The 6,000-nt window shown below is 48.9% G+C and overlaps 1 long non-coding RNA gene across 2 annotated transcripts in view; it reads right to left on the bottom strand.

Moving 5' to 3' along the window:
- Positions 1-3,303: 3,303 nt before the first annotated feature.
- Positions 3,304-6,000, bottom strand: part of LOC119871971 — a 53,085-nt gene continuing 50,388 nt past the window's right edge. Inside the window, exons 4-5 of one of the 2 annotated variants that reach the window (XR_005360234.1) lie at positions 4,253-4,430; positions 3,304-3,493 (exon numbers count right to left, since the gene is read on the bottom strand). This is a non-coding gene — a long non-coding RNA (uncharacterized LOC119871971). The remainder of the gene's footprint in view (positions 3,494-4,252; positions 4,431-6,000) is intronic. The other variant, XR_005360235.1, reaches the window with a different exon arrangement.

The following is a 6,000-nucleotide window of genomic DNA, read 5'->3' as shown; positions in this document are numbered from 1 at the left end:
CCTCGGGCACCAGTGGCACAGGACATCGCAGAGGACCACTCAGGGATACGGGGCCAGGCCTCCTCTTCGCTTTCCACCAGAGATGGGGCCTAGGGTCACTTCACCAACTGCAGTGTTACCGAAAAGGGCCAGGGTTCAGGAATCGGGTGGGGGGGAGGGCTTCGAGGTAGGCCCCTGGGGAAAGCAGGCTGGCTTCATGCCTTTAGGTCAATGGGTTTCAGACAGTGCTCTGAAGATTTCCTAAAGAAATCCACCCAGAAAAAAAAAAAAAAAGAAAGAAAGAAATCCACTCAGACACACTCCAGGGAGGGGAGTTGCCCTCCTCTTCCACTGGTCACCTCACTTTTCTGCATTTTACACATTTGCACACATGAGTGTGCCTGCAGAAGATTTTTGTTTCAAAACTGGATTCTACTACCCTAAAGAAATTCTGGGGACCACTCTTTCAGATTTTCAAAGCAAAATAATGAGCTACTTCTGGCTTTATAATTATGCTGTCATTTATTTATTTTTTTTAATGTGAAAAAGGACTTCATGAAGGCTGAGCCATCAGGTCAGGCCCTGCTGACTGTTCCAAACCAGGACTAGACCCTGCGGGCTGATTCACATTCACATGGCTATTTGTAAGAGGACACCGCCACTTGGCAGCGGTGGCTCAGCTCTCTGAGGTGCAAGGGCCGTGCAAGCTGGGAGACACTTCTAACCTCGCGTGTGTGCACGTGTGTGTATATGTGCAAGCACGTTGTGTGCACAGTGGTGGCAGGAAGTCAGTATTGTAGGGGCATCAATTTGGGTGTTCTCCACACGTCCCTGGGCTGCTCCTGAGCTCCAGCGCTTTGCATTTCAGGAACCTGCCTTCACAATCTATGGAGCCAGTTCTGATTTGGGAAAGAATGGGGTGGGCCCTGTCCTCTGTCCGTGAGGGCCCACAGGACAGAACTAGGACCGTCTAGAAAGTTATGGAAAGATCTACCAAACGTCAATGAAAGTAAGACTCTGTGGCAATGGGGGTTGTTGGGGAAGTAAAGGCAGGCAGGGTTCATTTGCAGAGGTATGTGGATTTGACTCTTTGCTCCTGATCCAGTGCTCCACCTCCATCCTCTGTGGCTGGTTGAAAGGCAGTGGCAGGGTCAGGGCACACTGCTGAGAGTTTGGTGAAGGGAGTCAATGATGGGCTTGAGGGGATTCATGTCTTCTTCAGGGGGTGGGCGGCCTGACTCTCCAGCTCAGGCTCCTGCAGACAAGACAGCTGGGACTAGGCTCCCCCCAGGGACAGAGAGGGGAGAGAGGGGCTCACCATAGTGGGATGGCAGCATGCTGTGTTGAACCTAGCATTGATAAGACAGCTCAGCACAGAGCCCCGGGCCCCGGCTCCCTGCTCCAAAGCCCCATCCAGGGACCGGCGCTGGCTCTCCAAGAGCACCAGCCTTCAAGGGAAAATCCTGCAAAAGACAGGAGATGTGAATTTTGGCAGTGCTGTTGTGTGTGTGTGTATCTGTGTTTTCCAAAACACACAGGGTAAATGAGCCAGGATAAAAATAGACGGCAGCAAAGAGCCGGAAGTGGCTCAGCCTCACTTGCAGGTGCCAGTAACTCTCCTGCCCATCATTTCTCAGAATACAGAAGGTGTGCTTCCCCAGGAGGGACTGATGGAGGGAGGGACCAGCATTGCCACACCCAGCCTCTGACTCCTGGGATGCCCAGAGACCCTTTGTTAAATCAGAGACTAGAGAAACAACTCATGGAATGGAAGGTTCCTGCTTGGGAAGGTGGACTCCTTCCCAAACAGGAGTCTTGAGTTGTTATTACCTGATTCAAGGCCAGTGTCAGCCTCAATCCTGGCTGAGACCATTAGGAAAGATGGTTGCAAAGCAAATGTGAGCTCATTCATTAACTGAGCCAACAAGTCCTCGTGGGGAAGGAAGTAGAGGGAGTCTCCATCTATCTGTGAAATCCACTAATCAAAGGTCTGCTATACCCCAGGTTCTGTGCTAGGCCTAGGGTTATGATAGGGACCAAACACCCTGTCCTTGTCCCTGGGGAGGAGAGGCAGGAGTTGACATCATTGGGTGGATATGGATGCCATGATTCGTCTAAAGAAGGAGCACTCTGGGGAGGGGAGAGGTTGGGTCTCATCATGGACACACTGAGTTCAAAGGGCCTATAGGATGCCAGACTAGAATGACCAGTGAGTCTTTAGGATTTAGGGTCTGGAGCAGGGCAGAGTCTGAGAGGGAGTGTCCAGAAAGCCAAGAGGAAACCAAAGAGAGTTATGAGGGGGAGGGAAGAGTCACTTGAGTCCATCAGTGCCGAGAGGTCAAGGAAGATAGACTCACTGAGATCTTAATGAGAAGAATGTCAGTGTCACGTCAGGGACATGGCCAAGTTCTGGTGGACTGAGGTGTGAGTAGGGGAGGCCATGGAAGCTACAAAGGTGAGGAGACACAATGGGTAGGAGCTGGAGGAGAAAGTGGGGTCAAGGAAGGTTTATGATTTGGTTCTATTAGGATGGAGGGACACGGTTTGAGGTTGTTGAGAAGGAGAGAGTAAGTTAAGAAGCAAGAGGGTCTAGAAAAAAAAAAAAAAGAGAGAGATTAGGAAGCCCAAGCAGGCAGGAATGTGAAGTGGAGCCCAAGTAGACTGGCCATGGTGGGAGAAGATGCTGTTTGCCTCATGTGGGAAAGGCGGAAGGGAGAGACAGCTAGGAACGCTTCCAGGTCCGCAGGCAGTTCTCACCTGTGGTCAGGGGGCATTTCTAGGAAGACCTAGGACAGAGGAGGAAATAAAAGGCCTGACCCCAACCTGCCCACAGTCACAGAGCTAGTGAGCCGCAGAGTCAGGATTCAAACCCAGATCCACGAGTCTCTAAGATCTACTCTCTTAATCCCACGGGCGCAGCAGCTTACTTTCCTCTCTGGGTCCCTTCTCTGAGTTTCCTTTTAAAAGTTCGCTCTTACTGGGAGAGGAGAAGAAGAAAGAAAAGCAAGGCGAGCTCTGTCATTCCGCTCTGGCCCTGAGGAGGGTATGAGCCCGGAGAATTAGTATAGCATTTACCACATCCTTAAAACAGGCCCGCAGTCTTCCGGGCCTTCCCCTTCAAATGATAAAGCAATTCATAAACACAAGACTTGCAGGGGAGAGCAATGAATCTCGGGGGCCCTGCTAATTAAAAAGCCCGTATTACATTACTTCCTCAAGGGCTCATCTTCTAATTTTTAGGATTATGGTACATTGATTAATTTATACAAGTTTTTAATCCCTCTGTGCTTAATGAAGTCCAGGAACATGGGAACAGGAGCATAATTGAGCTTCATATTATTTTATTAGGGAGAATTATGGTGCAATGTGTCGTGGAGAAGTTTGTGAGGGTGGGGAGGCCGCGCTCGCGCTGTTAACCAGCTGCTTTCCAAATGCCAGCAGGGACATTCCCTCGGGGGCGGGCACAGAGGGAGTTCATCTTGCTGAGCTCTGCTGTGCTTTGGCTCCCGGCGGCCTATAAGGAAAAGCGCCCGACTTCGGTATGGGGTGCTGTGCCCGCAATGGCACGGTCACCTTTCCATATATGTTCCCTCCCCTCCCCGGCACCCTATCACCCACATGCACACAACTGGCCCTGCCTCTGCCCCTGCCGCTCCCTCTGCCCCACATGCTCTTCTGTTCTCATTTCTTGATTCAGGCTCAAGTGCCATCTGGGGAGCCGGCCTCGAACCCATCCCCCTCCAGACAGAACCCACCTGTAGCAGAAGGCCTTGACATCCCCCCCCCGCCCCCCCGGGGCTTCCCAGGTTTTTAAAAATCAAGAGATCTTGGGCTCATAGATCTCCTACATCTCCTGCAGGCCTAAGAGCCTGTGTCTTTGGCCTTGGGAGCTTCCACCCCAAGGGAATTTACTTAGTTACTCAGAGGGATTCAAAGGCTAGAACATTTCATAATAAACACGGTGGCTGAGGAAGAGAGAAGACAAGTTGGGAGAGACTTCCTCCCTAGAGCCCAGTCTCCCTGCCACCCAGGGTTTGCAAAAAGCCTGAACCGGGGGCGGCCGACTCGTGCTCCATCCCTGGCTCTGCCTCTAAGTCTCTAACTCACCTTGGGTGAGTTCCCTTCTCTAGGCCTCAGTTTCCCCAGCTGTGAGCTGAGGCAAGGGACCTACATCTGGCTCCTGAGGCCCTCCTCTGCAGGAACATTCAAGAATTCCAGAACTCCCCACAAATCTGCAGGATTCTGGCCCAGGGCCCTGGAGTTTGGGTCCTACCCCCTCTAGAGGCCAGAAGTGGAGTTGCAGGAGAAGGTGGCCAGTTTTTCCTGGATCTGGAAGATTTCAGGACAAATCCTTCACCCTCGAGCGCTGGCCCATCTCTGGTTCCTAAGGAAGCAGAGTCCAGAATCTGCATTGCATCTTGATTCTTGCTCCCTCCATCAGTTCAGACCTGCTGAAAAGGCACAAAGCGCTCTGTCTCACGCTCCTCCCCATGGAAAGTCTGTCACACCAGAGAAGGGAAAGAGAATTTTCTGGAGCTCTGGATGCCCCTAAAACCACAGCCTCAAAGAAGCTCATTGTTCACCAGGGAGAACGAGAGTGGAGACAGTGGCCTGGCATCTCTCAATCCCTCTCCAAGCCCACACTGCTGCTCCAATAAGGAGCATCTCCAGGGGATTTTTTTTTTTTTTCAAGGAATCTGGTCACTGCCTAAAATTATTCTACCGTGAGATAGGCAGAATGGGGAATTCATGCTTGAAAAAAAAATCCAAATCCTGGGCCGTGACTCAAGGTCATATAATTCTACACCTTTGCTGGGGTGACAAGGAACTGAGGCAGAGAACGAGAGTAGCTGTCCTGGAGCAGACCGAGGTTCCTGACCCCAAACCCCATGCTAGACCCCCAAATCCCTGTCCAGGGACATTTCCTCCCACTTCAGGAAAGTTCCCAAACAGGCCTCCATCCACGGCATCCTGTGTCCAAAGTGAAGCAGAAAGTGCCTGGCGAAAGACTGCAGGGAACATTTGTCCAAATGACCATTTTACTACAATCGCGTTCGAAGCCCCCAGGTTCAGAAATGCATTCATTTCAGAGTTTCCTGTCATCATAACAATAAAACTGCCTGTTTCAATTTTATTCTTTAAAAACCAATAAAACAGAATTATCAGTGTGGTGTTTTCTTTTTCTTTAAAGTAGAATGGTTCAAGAGCCTTCCAGGGCCGGCCAAGGGAGCCTACGCAGGGGTTGGCAGGGGTCAGCTGGACGTGGAGCTCAAAGCTCAAACACTGGGTCCTTTCACCCCGGGACATGGACATACACAGGGAGCATAAAGTGAGGATGACCCTGCAAATTTCTCCATAGACGATCTCACCCAGACCTGGAAATCCCATTCATTCATCTATACAAAATTCTAAAGGAGCATCTAAAATTCTCAAGATGAGTCACTTTCTAAAGAGAAAAGCGTCACGTTCTGATGCTTTATTACAAATGGAAAACATCTACAGCCCGTGATGCATTATTAGTGGGGACCGGCTCACAAACAGTAAGGTCATTTGAAAGCAAGACTAAATTCACTTTTAAAAGAATAGTTTTAATTCTAAGTAAAATTTCAGACATGCTGAATGTCAGGTCATGAAAGCATGTACATCAGTTTCTGCAGCTGTAATATGTAGTCATATATTGGACCCCATTAAATATACATTTGGCCCCAAATCCAAACATGATGTCAAATGTCGGTTTAAATCTACAGGCCAACAAATCATGCTTTTTCATACTTCATGAAGCATCATTTGTCACTTATTACTTGGAGGAAGGTCAAAATTCACCTGTTTCCATATCATAAATATTATTTATGATTTTATTTAAAATGTTTTTTTAGTTCAATATTAATAACATATAGATTTACTGTCATTTCTTACTGGAAATCATGTTTTTAGTTTTTACCACATGAAAATATTGTTTTTTAAAATTCAAAAGTTTTTGTTTTGTTTTGTTTTTTGTTTTTACTTAAATACATGACTGTG

This window comes from Canis lupus, chromosome 5 (genome assembly GCF_011100685.1).
Source record: "Canis lupus familiaris isolate Mischka breed German Shepherd chromosome 5, alternate assembly UU_Cfam_GSD_1.0, whole genome shotgun sequence".
Lineage (NCBI taxonomy): Eukaryota > Metazoa > Chordata > Mammalia > Carnivora > Canidae > Canis > Canis lupus.
This window is presented reverse-complemented; position numbering and strand designations above follow the sequence as displayed.